Here is a 24,685-nt window from a genome sequence, read left to right on the forward strand (position 1 = left end):
GGGGGTGGGGGGGGGGGGGGGTGGGGGGGGGGGGGGGTGGGGGGGGGGGGGGGTGGGGGGGGGGGGGGGCTTCTTCTTCTTCTTCTTCTTCTTCTTCTTCTTCTTCTTCTTCTTCTTCTTCTTCTTCTTCTTCTTCCAGGATGAAGATGAGCCATTGATGAGCACCCTTTGAGTTCAGTCAGTCAACCAATTACAAATTCATCTAATAGTAGCATTGTCCAGTCCACATTTCACTAGCTTACTTGAAAGAATATTATGGGGTACCTTGTCAAAAGCTTTACTAAAATCAAGGTATACTACGGCCACAGCATTCCCTTCATCTACCAAGCTTGTCACTTCATCAAAAAAAAGAGAGAGATAAGATTAGTCTGGCATGACTTGTTTTTGAGAAACCCATGCTGACTTTTTGTTATCACAGTATTCTCTTCTAGGTGCTGGCAGACTGTCTGTTTAATGATCTGCTCCAGAATCTTCCCTGGTATTGATGTCAGGTGATGATAGAGACCTTCCTTCTTCCTCTGGCACCTGCTCCCTACTTCAGCCATCACCTCCTCTCTTTCTGCCCTTCCTCATTGAAGAGCAGCTTCTTCTTTTCTTCCCTTGTTGCTGTCACAATTGCACACTGCAACATTATTTCTAGGGATCACATAAAAATGGCAGCTGAGATTACACAATGTTTTATCATTAAAAATCCTTTAACTTTGGTAGGTTTTATATCCCTCATGTTTTTCTTCCTTTTTGCATTTCAGATTTTTCTGCAAACTTGAGACTTACACTTGATTTGTAGCAAATGTCCCCTCTTTTTTTTACATGGACTCATTGTATAGATGTTCTTATCTGCACTGTGGGGCCCTTGTTCAGAATTAGATATATTGATTACCTAAAAATAAAAAGCTGGTGGTCACTGTTGATTGCTTTTTAATTTATTTTACTCTTTCTCTGTAATCATGCACTCTTTAGCACCCTTTTTATGTTACAAATTTTCTGCAAAAGTTCTGGCAGTTGAATGACGAAAGTATTGATACTGATAATTTGTTAAAGGTTGCCTTGAAAATATCAACAGGGAAAAACATGCACATAATTTGCAGTCTGTCAGTAGATTTTTTAGAATCACTATTTGATCAAAGGGCATGCTGATGACACAGCACCTGTCTCCTTCTTTCCCTCTGTGTTTGTTTTTTTTAATTGATGTTAGTCACCAGGGCTGTTAATGGAGAAACAACATGATGCCGATTATGGCTTTCCACAAATATGTTCATGCCGAGCTGGGCTCTGTAATTGCCCACTCTCCTGCACATCTGTTGTTTCTGTGACACAAAATGCTTGATGATCATCTATACAACATCTCTACATGAAAAGATGGTCAAAAAGGAGAGCATGAAAAAATGGGGTACTGCTCACTCCAGAACATGAACCAAGAGACAGTGGTAGGAAGTGGTTAAGGAAGAGGCATAGGATACAGGTAAACTTTCCACTGCTGTTTTATGTTTATTTGTTTGTTTAAAATGTGTATATCCACTCCTTCTTACAGGCTCAGTGAATTAAAAACTGAAAAAAAATCTACATTTTTGAAATGCGAAATAATATACCATATAACAAATAACTTACTGTATAACATTCACTCCAAGACTACTTTCACAATTCACTGCATTATCATTGTATCAGATAACAGGAATAAAAAAGTTCTTGATCCCCTGGTCCAGTATTCATCAGTGAAAAGGATTTCAGAACAGATAACTTTTACATATTTTCCAAAGGCTAAAAGGGAAGAAGTCTCATGTACAGTTTCAAGGAGACTCAGGACCACATTATGCCATGAAGTCCTAACTTTGTTGTTCAAGAGGCCCCATATGATAAAAATTATACATTATTGTTATTCTCACAGAAAGGACACTGAAAATATAAATATGAATGCTTTAGTTTTGCATGTATACAAAGCAAAAGACACAAAGAAAAAACACAATCTTTTTTCTCATTTAACTCCACCTTCTACCGTGATACCCAAACCAGAGTTTATTTACAAAATTTACATTCCATCTTTCTGCCCTCACAAGGACCACCAAGGTCCTTGGTTAGGAAGGAGGGACCACTGAAGGAAGGCAAAGCAAAGAAAAAAGGCATCACATACTATGGAAGATGGCAACAGAAGGTGACAGACCCTTGGGAGACAGTTCCTAAACTTCGTGTCATGGCCAAGAAGGCCCTCTTCCATGTTGCCACCCACCTAAACTCAGAAGGCAAGGGCACCAAAGCAGGGCCCCCAGACAAGATCATAGTGATCAGACGTGTTCATAAAGGAGTAGGCAGTCCTTCAGGTATGTTGGTCCCATTCAAAGTACTGCTTTGAAGGTCAACTCCTATACATTGTATTATGCCTAGAAGCAAATTTGGAGCCAGTATAGATATGGCCCTGAGGGTCCACTCCAGTCAACATCCTGACTACATCAGTCCGTTCCAATTAAAGTTTCTGAACGCTTTTCAAGGGCAGCCCCATGTAGGTTCCCCGCAACTGGAGAATAATAAAAATTTAAAATGACTGTCAATTGCTTATGTGATGTCATTTCCAGATAAATGTAAACGTGATGTCATGCCTTTAGGAATTGGCTGGAATCATAGGATTAAACCATGGAGTTTGCAGTGATTTCTAGAGAGAATTGACATCACTTATTAAGTTTCCCTTGCAATTAACTGGCCTGGGAAACCTACACCAGAGACACACTAGCCCCAACTGAAGAGTGGTCCCGTCCCATTTGGGTGGTTCTCATAGCAGTCACAAGTGAGCCAGCAGCGCTTGCAACCACCACTGTAAAAATCTCTAGATTGCCCTCATGTGTTATGCTCATCATCTGGACTCGATGGGAAAGGTTTATTTTTGCCACGGTGCAGACATGTTGCTGACACAAGTTATAAAATAAATATACCCATTTTATCATCTGAAAATGCATTTCTTTGCATTTCTTACAATTTTAACAGCAACCTGCTTTCCCGGTACACTAAAGGGACTGGCATCAGGTCTTTTCAGGAAGTGCTAATGTCCTTAATAGGCTGGACAAATGGGTCTTTTTTTCAGAACTGCATCATTTGCTCAATGAAATTAAGTGAAACCACGGATGTGTATGAAACTGGATGCTGAGAGTTCAAAGACAGAACCCACGAAGGCCTCTTTGCTACTCTTCTGGTAATGAAAATATATTCTCTTTCCATTTAATCTAAATCCTGTTTTGGCCCAAGGCTATTTGCTACAAACATGACCAATGAGCACCTGCCTCTCTCTATCCATTTCTGTCTTGTCCACCTGCAGCCCTGGAATATGTCATGGACACTAATAGGGAATAGCACAGAGTCTCAACGTGTTCAGACTCCCTCATGCACTTCTATTAGGCACAGCAGAAGTGTCACAGGACTTTGCTTCAGGCATCCCTCCTCCCTTTGCTTCCCCATCAGATCACTTCTTCTCAGGGTTTGTCTCCAAGGCAACCCTTGGTGGAGCAGGCGAGGTTGTGTCATGGGTAGCCTGTCCATTGTTCATAATCTGTCCCTTCAGGGTCTGGTATTTGTGGCATTTCTGACCTTTGCTACCTGACCATGTACACGCAATGATGAGGACCAATTCAGCTTCCAACCACCTCTTGCTTTTAACTGCTTGTTTGCAGGGCAGGAAGGCATGCTCATCTTTACAGCTGTCGATAGGCTAAGTGTGAGAGAGGGATTAGGAAGAGTTAGCAAAAGTCAGCTGAAGATGTGGGGAAGGGGGGGGGGTCATTAAACTGCTTGCAAAAATTGTACTTTCCTGAAATGTGAGGAGGGAATGAGATGAAGATATTTTGAAAATATTGATGTTATTTTTTTCAACACTGTACAGAATCTGCTGCACTGTTGATTCTACATTAACATTCACTCCCACTAGTTTAACACCCTGACCACTCCACCCATTATTTTTTTAAGTGTATATTTATGAGGAAAATATACACAGAAATTCACAGATTGTATTCAAAAATTGCATCAAAAGTTTCTGCCCTTTGCCTTCAGTAACCTGTAGAAATATATGTCATAGCCTGATGAGATGACATTATGTTTCTCCAGTGACAGTCAAAAAGAACAGGAGTTGGTTGTACATGGGGGGCAGGGGAGATTTTCCATAGTGATCATGTTGGCAATGCAATAGTTGCTCCATTTGCAATTGCAGCAGAGATTCCAGACAGCACAGGGTAATTCAACTTTCCCCCTTTGTTAGTTGTGGTTTTCTCTTCATACCAGATGCAGATTGTAGTTGTATAGCAGTATATTAGGTCCCTCCACCTAGAAAACCAAAGAGAATTTAACAGGGTAAATGTTCAGGAAGCAAGAAGCAGGAAGCAAGAAGTGGATAAAACTGTGCTTCAGAGCCTCCTGAAGGAGCAGCAGTGGTTAAGAGCAGGTGCACTCTAATCTGGAAAACCGGTTTTGATTCCCAGCTCTGCTGCTTGAGCTGTGGAGGCTTATCTGGGGAATTCAGATTAGCCTGTGCACTCCCACACATGCCAGCTAGGTGACCTTGGGCTAGTCACAGCTCTTCAGAGCTCTCTCAGTCCCACCCACCTCACAGGGTGTTTGTTGTGAGGGGGGAAGGGCAAGGAGATTGTAATCCCCTTTGAGTCTCCTGCAGGAGAGAAACGGGGGATATAAATCCAAACTCTTCTTCTTCTCCAGACTATGTGCTCTGCACCTGCTGCAAACACCGGGCAAGTAGATATTGATTCATTCCCTTTTTCAAGTGGTCTAGAGTTCTGATTACTTATCTGACAGATGCTGCATACACTGCATTGTTCACTTCTTGTTTCAATATACTTGATGGAGAAGGTTTCTAGAATCTGCAAGGCCTTGAAAGAAAGCGATGATATACCCTTTTCTCCAAGGAAGTTTACAATTGGGCATGCTATCTGTCTGTTACGCAGGAGATCTGTGACCAGAACTCTCAACATTTTTATTTTCACATATAAGCAGCCATGTGGGAGGGAGAGTCAGAGCAACAATACTGGAGGAGGGAGCACTTAAACTTTGCCTGCATGTGATTTCCCTGACTCCATTGTTTGTCTCAGAAGGACAAACAACAGCCTATGAGCGAGGGGATGTGAAAACTGTGAAAATGCTGGGGGTTGGGGTAAACTGTGAAAATGATGGGGATTGGGGTAGGGGGATAGCCAATCTTCCCTAGATCCTTTGCTCTCACAACATTCCGCCCTGGTCACAATTGCCCTAAAATATCAATGATACTGTCTGGAAATCCAGTCACAGATCTTACACTGCACTGCTGCCATTATGAGTCTACATAGGACTACATAGGATATAAATATAACTGCACTGCTGCCATTATGAGTCTACATAGGACTGGTTTTAATTTGCCTAAGCAAATTATTGCTGGGGGGGGGTCCTTGATATCATCCTCACAATAACTCATGTGAGAAAGGTCTTGCCTCCTTTGCAGATTAGGGATTTACTCAGCAGTGATATCGATTATTTTCAATTGAGCTTGCTCCCAAATAAGTGTAAAAAAGGTTAGACCCTTACAGTACAATCCTATGCAGGGTAATGCCATTCTAATCCCATTCATTCCAGTGGATTTAGGCCAATTATACACTGGTGCTCTGCCTTGCAGCAAGGGTACATTTTCTTCAGGGCAGAGTTTTCATTGCAGATGCATTCCCACTTATGGTACCGCAGATCCCAGAAGCCCTGTGATTTCTGAAAGCAGGCAAACGCCAATGTTTTCCCTTGCTTTGGGATTTCCACTCCTTTTGGTCTCCCTGCCCCCCACTCCTCACAGGCATCTCTAGGAAACCAACAGCTAGCTTTTTTAAAAAAAAATACAAAAATGAATAAAAATGAGCCATTAAAATTGTGGTATAAGAAATATCGATATAAAAATTTAAAGGTTTTTTTAAAACAGCTGGCAATCTTGCGACAACTGGGAGTGACCAAGAATTGGGGGCAGGCAAGCTGCACAGCCTGCAGTCGGGCACCTCCTTGTGCATAAACAAGGGAACTTGAGGAGACCCCACTGCTACTCTTCTGTGGAGTGAAGAGTCTCAAGCAAAGTACTCCATGCATAATGGGTCTAGGATGGCAACAACTGAGCATTGAATAGCTACATGCAAGTCCAGTAGTACTCTAGAGACCAACACAATTTGGGGAGTATAACATTTCAGTAGTTAAATCTCTGGTTCTGGTGGGTTTTCCGGGTTGTGTGGCCGTGGTCTGGTGGATTTTGTTTTTAACGTTTCGCCTGCATCTGTGGCTGGCATCTTCGAAGATTGCTCTAAAGAAAAGATCTGTTTCACACTGATGATACAAGATGTGAAGAGAAAGTTTAGTGTGGTATATTGTCCATGTCCCAGGGTGGGGAACTAATCATTAAGTGTTTGGGTGGAACTTGCTATGCAAAGGTGTGGTTGAGTGCACTGTATTGCGGGTGGGGTTATCAGTCCATTTTTTAAGTACTGGGAGCCAGGCTTTGCTAATTTTTAATGTATTTTCTTTCTCATTGAAGTTGTCCTGGTGTTTGTGAATTTCAATGGCCTCCCTGTGCAGTCTGACATAGTAAGCTTCTGAATTGTCCAGAATGTCAGTGTTCTCAAATAAAATATTATGTCCAGTTTTGTTTAACACATGTTCTGCAACTGCAGATTTTTCAGGATGGTTAAGCTGACAGCATCTTTTGTGTTCCTTGTTACGTTCCTGAATGCTGCGTTTTGTGGTTCCTATGTACACCTTTCCACAGCTACAGGGTATGCAACCATCTAGACTGGGCTCTGCAGGCTAATGGCTACTCCACTACAGAAATCAGAAGAGCTTTAAGGCCAAGAAAAACCCAGAGGACTGAGGAGAAACAGCCCACCACCAGAAAAATATTTCTACCATACATCAAGGGAATCACAGATCAAATAGGGAAACTGTTGAAAAAGCATTACCTACAGACCATCTTCAAACCATCCAGGAAAATACAGCAAATGCTACGCTCAGCAAAGGACAAGAGAGAATCCCTCACTTCTGCAGGAGTATATTGCATACCCTGTAGCTATGGAAAGGTGTACATAGGAACCACAAAAGGTCTACAATGGTTCTGTTTGACTTTCACTGCTTGAGTGTTTCTGGTTTGTCTGGGCCTCCACACCTTCAGTTTCCACTTTAGAGATTCTCTGATTTGACATAGGTTCTGCTGGCTTGCACTGCCTGACTGGACCTGGGTTCTGATGGGCACCTGCATATTGCCAAGGATTTTTGCTGATTTTCTCCCCTCCCCATGTGCAAGGCTTCCAGGGACTGCCCTTGATTGTGAACAGGGGTGGTGGTGGTGGCAACATGTTAAAATGCTAACATTCTGTGGTTTGACAATGGTCCTGTTGGGCTAGTACTGCCAGAGTTGAGTCTGGGTTCTGGAAGGCACCTTAGTGTTGCATTTGGTTCATCTGGGCTCATCTGGGCTAGCAAATGTGCCCTCCTGGCTTGAGTTTTTGGTGATGCGATTCTCTGGTTTGACATTGGTTCTGTTAGGTTTTGCCATATTGACTTGCGCTTCTGCTGGTTTCCTGGATTCTGGTTTTATTCTGCTGGGCATGTGTAGGTTCTTTCAGTGGGAGGCATTGACCTGTGGTTGCTCACAGGCATGCCTCTTTGCTTTTCCCCTGGAGGAAAAAGCGCTGTTTTTCCCATTATTTTCAAAGGAGGATGGATAGGGGCACACTCCTGGGGCTCACTTAACCCAATCTTTACCAAACTAGGCAGTTTTTCTGAGGCTCACCAGCAGCTATGCTGCAAATTTTATGCCTCTCCCTTAACAAACGCACCCATAACCCCGGAAAGATCCCCCATATAATATAACCCTGGAAAGATCTCCCATAGGTTATAATGGAGCCAAAGCATTTTTTCTGACTTTTTTAGGATCAAGTGCCAGCTACATTTTAAAATGTCATTTTTTAAATCTGAAAAAATAGTCAAAAAATATCAGTAAGGTATTTTCCAACTATTATTTTACCTTGGCATTCCCAACTACACATCACTACTGGACACCACGGCAAGGAAAGAATTGAGTATAGTTGCTGTTGGCATGGTAACTCACAGGAGACATCGATTAAACTTATGCTTTGGGCATGTTCAGTCATTTCTACTGTTCTGGGAAGAACTTATTTCTTGTAACAATTTTGCATTAGAATTTTGGTGGCGATGTGTTTTTTTGAGGATGCTTATGTACCCAGCTTGCTGAGGATAAAGTGTATACAAATGGGGAAGGTTATAATATACCACCCCATAAACATAGTCTGTCTATGATCTCACCCCATGGGTCAGTATTGACCTGGTGCTCATATGGGAGACTATCTTACCACATGTATTTCACCATATGTATTTTTAACCTATCTCTTGTTCTTTTTTCTTGTTTTTTAAGGAAGAAATAAAAATAAAAAAGCAATTAGTACAACACCATTCCAAAATAGCTAGAGTTAACTAGCTGAAAATAACTACCTTTCTTTGCAGCCCATTCCAGAGTGAAGGGCAAAGACAGAGAAAGCCTAAGAAAGCTGAGATCAATTATCTCATCCTGTACAGTCATATGATAGGCAAGGAAGGCTGGGAAGAGCAAGCCCAACACACAGGTTCACATCTGAAGAGATGGCCCCATACCCCATATTTATCCCTCATGAAGATATAAAAGTGGCTTACACAATTTTCGTCTCCTCCATGTTGTTGTCAAAATAACACTGTGAGATAGATTCGAGTAAGTGCGTATGAATGACCCAAAGTCATCCAGGTAGCTAGGAGCAGCAGTGGTGTAGTGGTTAAGAGCAGGTGCATTCTAATCTAGAGGAACTGGGTTTGATTCCCCGCTCTGCTGCTTGAACTATAGAGGTTTATCTGAGGAATTCAGATTAGCCTGTGCACTCCAACACAAGCCAGCTGGGTGACCTTGAGCTAGTCACAGCTTCTTGGAGCTCTCTCAGCCCCACCCACCGCACAGGGTGTTTGTTGTGAGGGGGGAAGGGCACAGAGATTGTAAGCCCCTTTGAGTCTCCTACAGGAGAGAAACGGGGGATATAAATCTAAACCTTCTTTTTCTTCTAGCTTCCAAAGCAAAGTGGGGATTCAAACCTGGGTCTCTCAGATCTGAGTTTGACACTCTGAGCCCTATACAACACTGTGGCCGTTTCCGCACGGCCCATTAACAACGGCCTGGGGGCACTAAAAACGCTGCCCCCAGGCCACGGTTCGCACAGGCGCCGCTGCTGCAACGCAGCAGCGGCGACCTGACTCCGCTTCCCTCCCCCCAGGGCGGCCTCAGGCCGCCCTAAACAACAACCCTTTAAAGGGTTGTTGTTGGGGAGGAAGCATCTTCCCGGCGGCGCGGTGTGAACCGTTACCGCCCGGTACTAATCTCTCGCCCTCCTCCGTTCTACTCACGATGTCCTCCTGGAGTCATCTGCTGAGCGTCGCCAGCCCCGCCCACGCTGTCCTCCGACCTCCTGGAGGTGGGAGGACAGCGTCGGCGGGGCTGCGACGCCCAGCAGGCGACGACAAGGACATCGTGAGTGGGGCGCAGAAGTGCTAAGAGGCGCTTTCGTCTTGAACCGCCTGCAGTCTAGAGCCTCTGCTTGGCCCGTTCGCATGCTTGCATGCGAACGGGCTTCCGCCCCCACGCCGCCAGAACTCTTGGAGGCGTGGGGGCGAATGGAGGCCGTGCGGAAACGGCCTGAGTCATTATCCAAGATTTAAAACATTAAGCAAGTTGTAGTGTTTTAGTATATTCTTTACTTTGGGGAAAGCTTGTTCAACAGAAAGGCAGAACATAAATTAACTAAGTAAATATAACTGTATGCACACAGACTATCTTGAAAATAATAATTACTATGTCACAATTCACTTTTACAGACAATCCCCTTGTTGTGCTAAGCAAAGGACAGATTACTAGAGTAATTTTTACATGTTGTACAAAATTAAGCATATTGTTTACTTGACCTGACCCAGAGACACAGATGTGAAAGCCTTGAATCATTTTTATATGTACACAGCAGAGATAATTGTAATTACGAATAGTCATAAGTGACCTTTGCAGTGTCTGTGATGAAGGTCAACAAGATGGCTCTCCAATCCATTTTATAAATTGGAGGAACAGAGATTTTACTAAGAGCAGTCTGGTTGCTTGCTCATGTCTTATATTTTGCAGTGAATTAACAATCTTGTCTTAGATGATAATCAGCTGAAGGAAAGAGACCAATGCTTTCTGGGGGAGCTATCAATCATTGGTGCATTTTGGTATGGTTTCTAAGACACCATTGGGTGATCTGTATTTTGAGATAAATGGAGAGAATTTCTCCTTGTTGTTACTTTTAAAGCTCCCTGCAATTCTTCTCATTGTTGATCAATGTATTCCTCTATCCAGGATAGAACATTTGGTTAGCATCCATGATTAGCCCAGGAATTATTCCATTCATTTTTAAACTGATGGAGTCAAACTGTGGTCCTAAAAGCCCTGTTTTACTTGGCCAATTGAGTATTTTCTTATAGTATTCTACATTTGTCCAGAAGGAGGAGATGTTGTATTTCTATTTTAACAGCTATAAGAATGCACTCCAAGAATTTATCCTCTTAAAACATCAGCAACTGTCCATCACCTGAAGCAGCAACATTCTGGAATTTTGACTGGAGTTTTAAAATGTGATATCATAAATATACAGGCAAGGATGAGAAGTGCTCTCAAGTCACCTCCAACCCTGCTTAGCTTCCACCAGCTGACCAAATAGTGTGTCGGGAACAGTGCCTGGTGATTAAGGGGTGATTGAGGGGCTTTCCTAGCTTATTTCTGTTTGTAACAACTTGCACTGACAGAGATCATATCTGGATGATGGAAGGGAACTCTCACTTCAGTGCAATTGTTGCAAGATCTATGTAACCAGCCTGCTTTATGTAAAGGAACTTTACTTTTGCTTCTATTGATCTTCATGGCTTAACACATAGAGAACTAGGCTGACCCTGATGGATTACTCCCAAGAGAAAAAAGGATGTGCCAGTTGTCTTATGGGGGTAGACATGCCAGGTGGCTGTATCTTTCCCTAGTCCCAACCTTAGGGCCTAAACTCCAAAATAACTATTTTCACACATTTTTTTTGGAAAACTGGAGTGGGGCATTTTCAGGGATAAAAGAGACCAGCTAAGCCAGGTCTGGCAGAATGGGCTTTCTCAAGCTGGGTGCTTCGTTGCCTTTCACTTCTGATCAAGAATCCAGAGTCTGTTTATTCTGTGAAGGTACAGAACCTGACATAGTGCTAGTCTGGGCCATCCAGGTCAGGGAACTGATGTACTAGCGACACCATATTTTATATTTCATGATCTGCTGTCTTGGTGCTAAACCAAAGACTGGATGGCATGGTCTAGTGGATGAAAAACAAGGCCCTAAACAAGAAATACAAGCAGGTGACCAAACTATTTTGGCTTTTTCATCCCAGATAGGTATATTGCCTTCATCATTCTGCTACTTTGTACAGAGTATTCTGCCAAACATTACGTACAGGTGTGTGCTAAATGTATGGCTGAACATGGAGCAACCTGGCCATCTCTATGTGCTGAGAGATGATGCTAGTGGAGAATGCAAACACTTTAAAGGAAGTGTATATAACACTTACCAGTGGAGCATCAGTTGTCCACTAGAAAAGGTCCATACTTTGTAGGTGCACTTTGATCCAATGCCGTTTGGAAAGAACTGTTGGCTGTGACCAGTAGGGTTCATTGTCCATCAGTGGAAAATGCCAGAAGATTTGGGGTGGCATCACTTGGAGATGGTGGAATTTGGGGAGGATGTAAGGTAACTTCTAGGTTATGCTTCAGACTGCCTCCCCTAGTCTTGATGTCCTTTACCACATCAACTGAAGGGAAATCCTGTAGAGGTCATTTTTTCCCACTTCTTGAGGTCAGGAAATCAGGGCCTGGGACTGGTAATTCCTCACTCTAGATGGGTAAATGGGCTGCCTTGTGACTTGGAATCTTGTTAACAATTATATCTGATATTGGACTATTTACTACCTTCAGTTTTTAACAGTCGCAAAGCTACAAGGGGATGGGGTGCGCTATGTACCGCGCGATACCTTGAGGCCACATGGGGGGGGCGGAAAAGTAGAATATTGCACCGAACTTGGTTGGCCCAACTACGCATACTCTGGTTTCCAAAAGCCTGACTGATGTAATTCAGTTTTCATGGGAATGTCCTTGAAAATTCTACAAAAGCTTCCATTGTAGAGCAATGTGGCCTGTCTCCATATGGAGGCAAGGAGGCAGCAATATATTCACATTGTGTTGTACAATCCACTCTGGCCTCGAGTTAGCTTCTGGCCCCATTCTGTGCATTGCTTTTAATGGCCTGGTTTCTGCACAAGTCAGTAGCTCTTATCATAAACACATACACACTCACATCTTCTGGAGTGATGTTAATTGTTAAAACAGAGATAGAGCTTAAACTATAGTTGCTCATGGACTGACTTTTGTTTTTTGATTTTTGAGAAGGTATACCTGTTTCAGGAAGCCTTTGAAAAGAAGTGAATGTGGAAAAGTAGCATTCGCTGCAAAATAAATGGCTGTCAAAGGCACTAGTTCTCTGCTAGTTAGGCCAGTGAATCAGAAAAAGTAAGAGAGATTTTATGTCAGTTACTTCAAAGGGGAAAGGAATCATTGTGCTCTTCTTGGGGCGGGGGGGGGGGGTTAATCTGAAGTTTTAGGCTAAAGCCAAATCTGGTTCACTTACATTGCTTTCTCATGACCATAAAAAAAGAACATGAAGGAACTACTGAAGGTGTCAATAATGCTTATAGGTCTCCAGACCTTATTCTTAAGAAATAAAGCAAAGGGATCTTAAACTGGGAGTTACAGCAAGTTCTTGAAAAGTATCCTTTCTTCCTTAGTAAGTGTGGTGTCAGCTCCCCCTTGTGTATAGACTTAAGTAAACAGCCTTTAAAAATTCACATTTATCAGTCTAAATCTCACAACAGTAGATCTTTAAGAAGTAAAATCTGTGGACAAAGCCAGACTTTTAAGAACATAAGAACATAAGAACAAGCCAGCTGGATCAGACCAGAGTCTAGTCCATCTAGTCCAGCTCTCTGCTACTCGCAGTGGCCCACCAGGTGCCTTTGGGAGTTCACATGTAGGATGTGAAAGCAATGGCCTTCTGCGGCTGTTGCTCCCGAGCACCTGGACTGTTAAGGCATTTGCAATCTCAGATCAAAGAGGATCAAGATTGGTAGCCATAGATCGACTTCTCCTCCATAAATCTGTCCAAGCCCCTTTTAAAGCTATCCAGGTTGGTGGCCATCACCACCTCCTGTGGCAGCATATTCCAAACACCAATCACACGTTGCGTGAAGAAGTGTTTCCTTTTATTAGTCCTAATTCTTCCCCCCAGCATTTTCAATGAATGCCCCCTGGTTCTGGTATTGTGAGAAAGAGAGAAAAATTTCTCTCTGTCAACATTTTCTACCCCATGCATGGTACATAGACTTCAATCATATCCCCCCTCAGACGTCTCCTCTCCAAACTAAGGGGTCCCAGCGCTGCAGCCTTTCCTCATAAGGAAGGTTAACCAGTCCCTCAATCATCCTTGTTGCCCTTCTCTGCACTTTTTCTATCTCTTCAATATCCTTTTTTGAGATATTGGCGACCAGAACTGAACACAGTACTCCAAGTGCGGTCAAACCAACGGCTTTATATAAGGGCATTACAATCTTTGCGGTTTTATTATCAATTCCTTTCCTGTTATCCACAACTATTAGAGTTTGCCTTTTTCACGGCTTTACCATACATTGAGTTGACATTCCCATGGAACTATCAACTAAGAGCGGCCAAAATCCTTTCCTGATTCTGTGAGCTGATAGCACTGACCCCTGTAGCATGTATGTGAAGTTTGGATTTTTTGCCCCTATGTGCATCACTTTGCATTTTGCTAAATTGAACTGCATTTGCCATTTCTTAGCCCACTCACCTAATTTATCAAGGTCCGCTTGGAGCTCCTCGCAATCCTTTGTGGTTCTCACCACCCTACATAATTTGGTATCATCTGCAAACTTGGCCACCACGCTACCCACCCCTACTTCCACGCTACCCACCCCTACTTTTAAAAGAGGAACTTAATTGTCATGGTAAACTGTGCTATGGAGAATACAGGAAATATATTTAAGTTATGCAGATATTGAACCGGTTAATGTCTCCTAAACGGTCACAGCAAATTATCAGATATCTTTTAAAAAAAGACTAAAGAACATATTTGGGCAAATCACACCGATAACCACTGTGTATGTGTTAAGTGTCATCAAGTCACTTCCAACTCATGGCACCCCTATGAATAAATGCCCTCCAAAACATACTATCAGTAACAGCCTTGCTCAGGTCTCACAAACAGAGGGCCGTGGTTTCCTTTATAGAGCCTATCCACCTCATGTTGGGTCTTCCAGTTATTCCTCTAAGTAACCACTAGATGGAGCTATGACACTCTTTCATCAGTGATTAGAGTCACTGGCAGAGACACCGAACAGAGGAAAGTGAAAAACTTCACTCAGTTTGGAGAGATCATCATTATTAATTCTGTTTATTCTGCCTTACATTCAAGGGAACTTACTTGGTTCTCCCCTCCTCTGCTCTATTCTCATAACTCCCTGATGTCAATTAGAGTCAGCATGAGTGGCCCAATGTCACCCAGTGAACCACATGGCAGAGGTAAAATGTAAGCCTGGGTCTTCCGAGTCTTAGTCTAATAATCACAACTAGGAAAAGAGTCCACCTCTCAGGAAAACAGATGCTCAAGTCTCCTGTTAACCTCTTTAAATACATCCCTGAATGTACTGTTAATTGCATTTCTACTAAAAACTCCAGTGCGAAAATGCTTTTCAGTTTATTCTTGTAGTTCTGGGAGATAAGGTTGCAGATAACAGTTTGTTCAAAGCCACACTTTGAACTTCAAAAGCATAGTGGGGACTCAAACCTCTCTCAAGCATGCTGAATGCTTTATCCATTGCACCTCACACAATGAGACAAGTCTACTCATGCATTTGTAAACAAACTTTCCTGGCCTTCGTTGGGAGCTTCCAAATGGTGAGGAGGTACACCAGTGTCTAGCTTTTCTGTGCATTCCCTGTCCATTGCCTGTTCTCTTCCTAAGGAAAGTGAGAGACTGGAGAACCATTGTGGGTGAAGCGTTTATAGAGTCACACTGGGTTTGTGGACAGCCATATTCAACTCTCTGCTTGCCATGAAATTTAGTTCATTCCATCTCAGCATAACCCACCTCACTGGGCTATTATGAATACTTGAAAGAGAGTTCTACCAGGAAAAGCCCTGGCTGAGAACAGCTGAATAAGTTTGGGCCAGGAACCACCAGGAGATTATTTGTGAATGCAATGTTGGGGGCGGGGGAGGAACAGCAGGAGAGGCAGTCCTGGAGATATGATGATCCCAGATCATTTAGGGCTTCAAAGGTCAATATCAACATCTTGAACCTGATCCAGTTCCACTCCTAAACAGAATCCAGGTCAGAATCATAGTCAGAGTCGGGGTAGAGTGAGGGGAACTGCGCCCCTGCCATGCCCCCCCCCACATCCCCAGAATGCCGCAGCCATGCCCCCATTACACTCCCTTGGCACTACGCCACTGGTCAGAGTAGACCCAGAATCTGCTGCTTTCTGTTGTGTTCTATGCCCATTCTGGGAACATATGAGAGAGGTGCATAACATAGTCTGTTTGCCACATGTCGTATTACAGCCATCTCCCAGACTTGGATTCCTCCATTGCTTCAAGGAACTCATAAAATTAAAATTCTGAATAAGCCCTGGAGTATATTGACTGCTTTGAAGCCTTTTTCAGTCTGGGAAGAGGAACAGGAATATTTTAAACACAAATAAAGGGAGATCTAGAGTATGGCTCTCCAATGGACTCTCAGTGCCCACCGACACCTATCCTGGCACCTGCAATTAATTGTGCTAATCTTTAAAAATGTTGCCACTGCCGCCACAGCACAAGGATCTTCACCAAGTGTGCCAGAAAATATTTTAAACAATGTTTTCATTTAAAAGATTTTCTGCCTGGTGAGTTACTATTAGAGTTACACATCACCTCACTGCCTTACATTTTGTTCCTGGTCACAGAAAACCTCATTTAGTCTGCTCTGAAATTACTGGATTGCCCAGGAAATGATCTTCACAGAAAGCTGTAAGCTTTGTAATAGACAATGTGAGCTCTCATAAGCTTCAAACTGCTTCCACTGCACCAACTTTACAGAAAGAATGCTGTCTGCTTAGCATATCCAAAGTCTCAGATTTTAAGGAAATCCTAGAAAAACCCTGGGTTCTTTTCCTTACCTAGTATACAGATGTCAACCTGCACTTTCGTGGCCTGCCCACTAAGTGTAATGAGTGACTTGGAACACATGCAGAGCTGAGGTACTCTAGAAATGTTCAGACTGAATCCCTTTTAGATGCTGCGATTGCTTTGAAGTTTTGGTGGCACACAGTTATTTTATTTCATTCTCCACTATTGTCCATACTGGAGAAGTATGCAGTAACCATAGATGCATGAATGGACCCTTAGTTTTTCCTTTCTGGGAAATGGGAATAATAGAACTACATTGCCTAAGTATGTAATACACTACAAGGTATATGTATGACTGCCACTGCTGTAACATCAAAATCCATGTTCACAAGTGGATGCTAAGTTTGAGACAGCACTGAAGAAACCAGGTATTCAGTACAGCAGCTTCCCCACTTCTACTAGTTGCAGCAAACTTTCTGATCCTGAGTATTCAACCTGACAGTCTTGTGAAATATGCCCTAGGAACTTTTTTTTTTTCTTGCACAAGCTTTGTGGAACAGGTAAGACGTTTAATGGTAATAACAGATGATTTGTTACCGGCCAGGAACAAGTCCCTTCTGTAAAAACTTTACAGCCTAAGCTATAATAGTATTCCAGAGTCCTTTGAACTATGATTCCTTGAAGTATTTGCATAAAAATGGGTCTTTGTTGCCATGGTTGAAGTTTGTGGAGAGATACAAAGAAGGTAAGATGATAACTTTTACAGGACCAATTCCATGTTGGTGAAAGAGGATGAATGCTTACATGACCCACAAGGATCTAAGATGTAAAACAATTCAAATGGTTTAAACCAGAGCTAAACTAGATCCAATTCACATGTGTATTTTCTTCACATGCTCACTCCTGTGTAAAGGATCAGATAGAGCTTTATATAAAGTCTTACAAAATTTCATCAATAAAGGTTACAAAATATTTTTTTATTTCTGAAGTTCAAAAGTGTTCGTAGATCTCACCAAAGTGTCACAATCTCAGAAAAGTTATATAAAGAGGAATTTTTAAAAAGAGTTTTCTCGCTAGTAAAGATTGTCCAGAATGGTTCCTGTGGTAGCCACTCAATGAGTTCAGGATCAGATGGAAGGTTGAGCTCCGTGGAAACAACAAATTATGATTAAACTACTTTAAGTTGGCTGTGTCGATTTGCCCCTTAGGTATGATCAACTTAAATGTTGCAACTACATTTCTCCTTTTCGGTATGTAACTTGATTTAGTAATGCCTATAATAGAATGCTTAGCAATTAGCAACAGTTCTTCACTGCTATAGTATTCTAGAAATTTAAATTAGAAGTATTATTTGTGGGGTTTCTTTGCATAAATGTTTTTACATTTCATTGTAATTTCTAATCACATTGGTTAAATCCTTTCAGGAAGATATTTTGTCATGTTGACATTTTGTCATGTAATTGCCATTAATGGGAGAGATCACATGAACCAAGAGAGAAGTTGGCTTGTATGTATGAACTGGCCTTTGGAACCAAATCTTTCTGGCAATGAAGAAATTTTAGAAAACAAGCAAGTCTTAACACTTTCAAAACCTAGTAAGGTACATTATATTATGATAGTTACACAAGAAGCTTTAGCAGCATCTGACCAAAAAAAAACCCCTGGGAGCTTGGGGAGTTTCCTGGGCAAGATAAACACAGTTTTATCTGAATGGAAGTTCAGCCTTAAACTATTTAATTTCATGGGAATTCCTCCTCTTTCCCACTGGCCTTGAGCACAAGCAATTGCCTATCCGATAGCAGAGGTGAATTTTGAGTCTGAAGCTTGAAACAAGCAAGGACAGAGTTACAAGGCCAGGCTAAATCCTAGAATTTGCAAGATGGCAATAAGAGAAGTGATTGAACCATGTGCAGTCCCTTCTTTCAAACCCCCTGTTCTTAGACTGAGATCTTGAACAATAAAACCATAAAACTTAAATAAGACCCACTTTTAAAAACACCTATTTTTGACTCTTCTCTGCAGACTCTAAGAAATGAGCAACAAAATAAGTACACTGAGGTCGTTTCCACACAGTCAAAATATTCTGGTTTGAGCAAGAAAAATATCCCTGTGCAGCCAAGAATTCTGCAAGGTTCCCGGTCCTGAAGCTGGTTTGCCCTGCGATATTTCCTTCATCTCAGGGTATCCAAAAACTGCCAAAATGGAGATTCTTTTTTTAAAAAAAACCTGGGGTGAGCTGGCCACAGCCTGCTACCATGCAAAAACCAATTGGGAGCAAGACAGGTTTATTTTTCCCGCCTAGCTGCCTGATCTCCTCGCCTGACATTCATTCAAGCTGCCACTCAAAAACAACAGTCAATCAGAACACAGGACACTGGGCATGCTCAGAGATGCTTGCGGCTGCCACTCAAAAACAACAGTCAATCAGAATGTGGGACACAGGGCATGTTCAGATATGCTTTTGAAGTAAATACAGAAGTCTTGGGCATGTGCAAAACAAACTAGAAAATTTCCTCCCAGTCATCACTGAATTCCTTAAAAAACAGGCAGCCAGTGGATGGACACCCAAGGATAAATAGAACCAGGTTTTTAAAAATTGTGGTACACAGGTATAATTTTGCTGTGCGGAAATGACCTAAGAGGAACTAAGTCTTTTGCTCTAAAGTTGCTCAAGAAAACATGGACCATTTATTAAAACATGGTAAAATCAATTTTAGCCTCAGGTGGGACACATAAGGGCATTGCAAAAGGATATGTATCAAGGAGTCCACTGCCTGAAGGGAGCAGGGACATAGTCTGTTTGAAAAAGGGATCTTTAGAAGATGACCCAGAAAAACCATTGAAAAAAGGCAATGTGTGCATAAAGGTTCTGCCTATCTTCAACCGGAGAGTCCAAATAGGAAGGAATATTATCCTTAGATAGAAGGCCCATGACAAGTGATTAACATGTCCTCTAAGCATCAAAATCAATGTAACTCTTATCTCCAGCATAGATCAATTTAGCCACTTTTTAACATTGATCTACAGAAAAAGAGAAAAGATTTACTACCTTCAGACTTACAAGTGATAAAGTGTTTTGTATACTAGTTCAAAAAGTTGTTTTGTATACTAGCCTTTACTAGTCCCTGAGGGTTAAGCTTAGCAAACTTCCCATTTGCTAAGAATAAATGGAAACAGAGTTAAAAGGCACATCCCCAGACACAAGCTTCTATCAAGCTTAGTCCATAACAAAGAGCAGAAGACAGTGGCTTTACAGAAAATGGAGCCAGGGGAAAGAACTGGGGAAAGAACGAGCATCCAGCACCCATCTTGCTGGGGGTGGGGGAGGCTGGGAGAGCTTGCTCTGCCATGCATCCTCTGATCCATGGACAGAGAGGGCTTGCTGGGGGTGGGGGGAAGCTGGGAGAGCTTGCTCTGCCCATGCAACCTTTGATCCACGGACAGGGAGGGCTTGCTGGGGGTGGGGGGAAGCTGGGATACCTTGCTCTGCCTATAGATTCTCGGATCCCAGGGCATAGGGCTTGCTCTGGGCGAGGCTGGGAGGGCTTGCTCTGCCCATGGAGCCTCTGATTCACAAGCAGGGAGGCTGGCTGAGGGTGAGCGTGAGGTCAGGAGAGCTTCCTCTGCTCATGGATCTTCTGATCCCTGGGAAGGGATGGCTTGCTGGGGTGGGGGGGGGAGGCTGGGAGGACTTGCTCTGCCTGTGGATCCTCTGATCTATGGGCAGGGAGGGCTTGCTGGGAATGGGGGGAGGTCTGGAGGGCTTGCTGGGGGCAGGAGGAAGGCAGGGAGGGCTTGCTGTGGGTGGGGAAGGTCGGGAGGATTTGCTCTGCCCATGGATCCTCTGATCTACAGGTAAGGAAGGCTTGCTGGGGGTGAGGGGAGGCCAGGAAGACATGTGAAGGGCAGGGGGAAGTCAGGGAGGGCTTGCCAGGCCAGGCAGGGTGCAGCATGGGTTTCTCTAGGTAGGGGTGGTGGGAAGGGCCTGGCGGCTGGGCAAACAGATACTTAACTCCTTCCTCACTTGCTCCCTCACCACGTACCACTGGGCCCAGCTGGCTATGCCAAGTGCCCCAAGGCCAAGGAGGGTTTCTGGGGGGAAGGAGAAGGGGGTGGGGGTGATTTTCCACCCCCCACATGACCAAATGACCCCATATGTCCCCTTAGGCCCCTTGCAGATGATAAAATGCACCCAAAGAGCAGTCAATTGCTCAAAGGAACAAGGACTGCACCCTATAAATAGAGTCATCTACAGAAGAAATTCATATGGGGCACCCTACAAAAGGTGTGAAATCACTATTGAGTTAAAGACTCTAATAGCTGCTGGAATATAATGTGCTCCATTTGAAAAGAAAAACCACACTGCCTTCATAGTAGTCCTAGACTTCTGAGTGGCCAATTGTTTATGACATTTCCAAGACAAGGTGGAATGAAATAAGATACCCAGATACCTAAACCAGGAAACCTGAGAAATCTTCTTTGAAAAGGCATACTTACTAATCAAATGGGATAACAAACAAAAGTGGCCAAGTGTGCTATATCCTTTATGAAATCCCACTTGTTCTGGGCCAATGATCTTAGGGTTGGCATTCTGTTCAACAAAATGCTGCATAGATCTTACCAACTATTGTCAACAAACTAATAGATCAAAAATTCTTAGGGTTATCCTTACCTCCAGCTTTAGGAACAATTATATTGGAACACCATTCAATTGGATAAAAAGGTTAGCCTAAAGAGGCACCCACCAGTCCTTCTTATTAATAATACTTTCTGCTGGGATGCCATCAGGACCAGCAGCCTTCCAAGTATGAAGACCTTTAATAAGGTTCGCTGTCTTTGAACATAGAACTGACTGCCATTCTGGAAAATCAAGAGGCACTGTATTCTCTAGACTGTCATCATAATTTGATTTAGAATACAATGATGAAAAATGTGATACCTATCTCTGAAAACAGCATAAGGAAAACTACTGCTAGTTTTTAGAGAAGAAGAAACAAATTGACCAGAATCCAGAAGAAATATTGTACTGGGCAGTCTTAATTAACATATGCTATGATCCTGTTTTGGCAGCTTTCTTTTCCTTTTGAATTTGCTTACAAGCACTCATAGCAGCCAGTAGATCTTTCACTGAACTATTGTTGTCTGATGTTGTCTCAAACATCACAAATTATAAGATACTTAATGCTTAGCAACCGTACAAACTCTATCAAACCAATTATTTATGGGATTTCTTGGGATTGACAGGTATCTCAGGCAAAAACAGTAACAATTTTTCATCAATCGAGAAAAGAAACCAATTGCCTTCCTATGGTAAGCAGCACTCATGATCACTGTATGTGCTGATCTAGGCAGCCAACCAGAGGTGCCAGGTTACAGCAGGAGTAGGCTTGGTCAATACCCTAGAAATTCAGTAACATTCGGATTTGGATTTATTTGGGCATAAAATTATCTGTGTGCCTGAATAAGACAAATAACATATTTGGATATACCCTGAATATTCGGGTATACCCAAAAAATTCGGGTCCGTCTGATTTTTTTTGTATTTTGGGTGGTTTTTTTCATTTTGGCCTGCAGGGGGTGAAATTTTAGAGATAGTGGCACCAGAATTTTAGGGTATCATCCAGATACTGTCCTGATGATGCCACCCGAGTTTGGTGAAGTTTGGTTCAGGGAGGCCAAAGTTATGGACCCCCAATTGGGATGCCCCATCCCCCATTGTTTCCAATGGGAGCTAACGGGAGATGGGGGCTACCCCTTTGAGGGTCCATAACTTTGGCCCCCCTGAATAAAACTTCACAGGTGACATCATCAGGACAGTGTCTGGATGATACCCTGAAATTTTGGTGCCACTAGCTTTACAAATACATTAAATATTTGACCAATTTATAGAAAGTGATGAAAAGAAACTCAAGAAGGAAAATGGTAAGATATGTGAGGAACTGTTCTTGGCCAGTACCAAACTTAACCACTGATATAACAGGTGGTATTATTAACCACTTTTCTATACATACAGGAAGGCTGAGGGTATCCTGCAGAAATTCAAAATGACTAACTGTCTGATGTAACCAATAAAATGGCTTCATAAGGTAACAAGGAGTTGAAATTATACCTTCAGAAATATTACAGGCTGCAGGGCTGGGAAAGGCTACTGAAGAGTTCCAACACATCAAAACTAAGATTGGTAAACTAATGACCTGATATTGTAGAAGGCATATTCATGTGTTCATATGCAATTCCTCAACTAGGGTGGGCCTTGTCAGGTATACATTATTAATGAACATATCCCTAAGACCTAGAAGATTGATAATGTTATTCAGTTTTCGTTGTTGTATTGCATCTTTCACTATAACCAAATCCAAACCCCAATTATTACATCACATTGTTGGTATGGCTGCAGCCATTATACCAATTTATCACCAAATTCTGTAGGAGCTTCTTTCCACAGTTGCTGCCTTTTTGTTTAGAGAAAAAGTGGGAAAGGGTGGAAATGACAGCGGTTTATAAAGTTGTATGAAGAGTAGAGAAATCAGAGAGAGAGAGATAATGCTTTCTCCCTCTCCATTAGTCCAGAATTAATATGTATCCAAAAATCAGGAGCAACAGATTCAGGGGAGAAAAATGGTTGGCTTTGGGAATTCATTGTGGCAAGATGTGGTAATGGCAACTAGTTTTTGCTTTGGGTTAGAGAAGTTCATGGAGAACTGGTCAGCTGATAGCTATCAGTTACAGTGATGAAATATAGACTGTAACCTTCTAAAACTCAGATCTTCTTAGGAACAACAGGGGAAGGTTTTGCCCCCTGTCATGTCTGCTTGTTAACCTTTCATGGGCATTGACCACTGTGTGAATCAGGATACTGTGGATTAGATTAACTGTTTCTCTGGTCTAGAACCGCCCCTCTTAAGTTCTCACGTATGAAGATGGAGAATCAAGTACACCTGGGAAACCCTTCAAAGCTAAGGAATTCAATATTCTTCCATATCCATACAACAGTTTAGAGATGACCATATACTTAAGAAAACCAACAGCAGCCACCAGCCAGCATGACATATAAACAGGTTGCCAGCATGGTACACCTATATATATTTGAAGCCTTAAAGAGAGGAACTATAGGATGGCCAATAATTCCCCCCACCATAACATTTCAAATACAAAAAAAATAGAGTTTATCTTTTTATACATGGGCCATCATGACAGAACTACCCTCAGTTTGATAAGTCAATGCTGGTCCCTGAAACCGTCTGCCAGATCCTCTCTGATTATGCAAAAGACTCAGAGTCTTGAAAGGGAAATGGGATGGTGTACAAGTGTCTCTTGAGTCACCAGGAGAGCTTTGTCCTTTTTATATTCCTGAAGGAGATTTATCAGACAGACATTGTTGGGTCTTTAACTCTCTCCTCCTCTAAGCTCCCCTCCTTCTACACACACTCTCTGACCCCTAAATTAGCGATGAAAAGAATGATGTCCTTTTCATTGCTCCCACAGCGGCTGCTTCCTTGCTTTCCCTGTTCCTCTAGTAGCCTTTCAGGAGCTACTCAAAGGCAGAGGCAGTCTGACAGTCAACAGATGGTCTCACAGCAGGGGAACAAGCATTAAACAGAGGAGGAGGAGGAGGAGGAGGAGGAGGAGGAGGAGGAGGAGGCCTGACTACTCCCGATCTGTCTCATCTTGGTATCTGCATGGTCACTGTTGAGAAGTGGGGCAGGGCTGAATCTACCATCCTGCTCTGCTTCTCTCAAACTCCTGCCTCCAAATTCACTTCCTATCTGGGGCCACCTAGCCCTTAAACCAGACCAACTTCTTTGTTCTTGGCAACTGGCTTATTGCTCTTTCTGTAATGAGACATTTTTGAAATATTTAAATTGCCTTCCACCCTTTTCCTCTCATATTTTAATTTCAAATAAACCTTCCCTTTTAGGATGCATTTTTTTTTCAAAACAGGAACAGTCATACTCGTATCTATTGGATATGAAACCTCCTTATCTGTCCATTAGCACATATGAGTCATGAAGGGACAGATGACCTCATTATTACAGACAGCTGATGAGATGGCTAGCTAGCTGCAGCCTAAGCGTCATAATTTCAGACTGTAGTTGAGGGCTCACACAGTAAGGACATTAAGGGCGGGGGGGGGGGGGGCTTGATCTGAGCAATGGCCCACTTAGTCCAGCATACTGTTTCATGGCAGATAAATGGATAACAATATTAAATAGTACACCTTCAAAGCAAAATATGCTACCAAAAAGGCACTCAGTCAAACTTAAAACAGGTGATGAGAACATCTTGTACTGATTGCAGTGGTGCTTACCCAGGCTGAAAGCCAGGAACCTTCTGGTTCTTGCCAAAAGCCCACAACTGTAGCCAAACCCAGACT

At 42.7% G+C, this 24,685-nt stretch overlaps 1 long non-coding RNA gene across 1 annotated transcript in view; it reads right to left on the reverse strand.

Moving 5' to 3' along the window:
- Positions 1–1,480: 1,480 nt before the first annotated feature.
- The window catches only part of LOC125427013, a 65,146-nt gene continuing 41,941 nt past the window's right edge, over positions 1,481–24,685 (reverse strand). The window contains exon 5 of the long non-coding RNA XR_007243623.1: positions 1,481–4,299. This is a non-coding gene — a long non-coding RNA (uncharacterized LOC125427013). The remainder of the gene's footprint in view (positions 4,300–24,685) is intronic.

The sequence above is a fragment of the Sphaerodactylus townsendi genome, linkage group LG02 (genome assembly GCF_021028975.2).
Source record: "Sphaerodactylus townsendi isolate TG3544 linkage group LG02, MPM_Stown_v2.3, whole genome shotgun sequence".
In the NCBI taxonomy this organism is placed as follows: domain Eukaryota; kingdom Metazoa; phylum Chordata; class Lepidosauria; order Squamata; family Sphaerodactylidae; genus Sphaerodactylus; species Sphaerodactylus townsendi.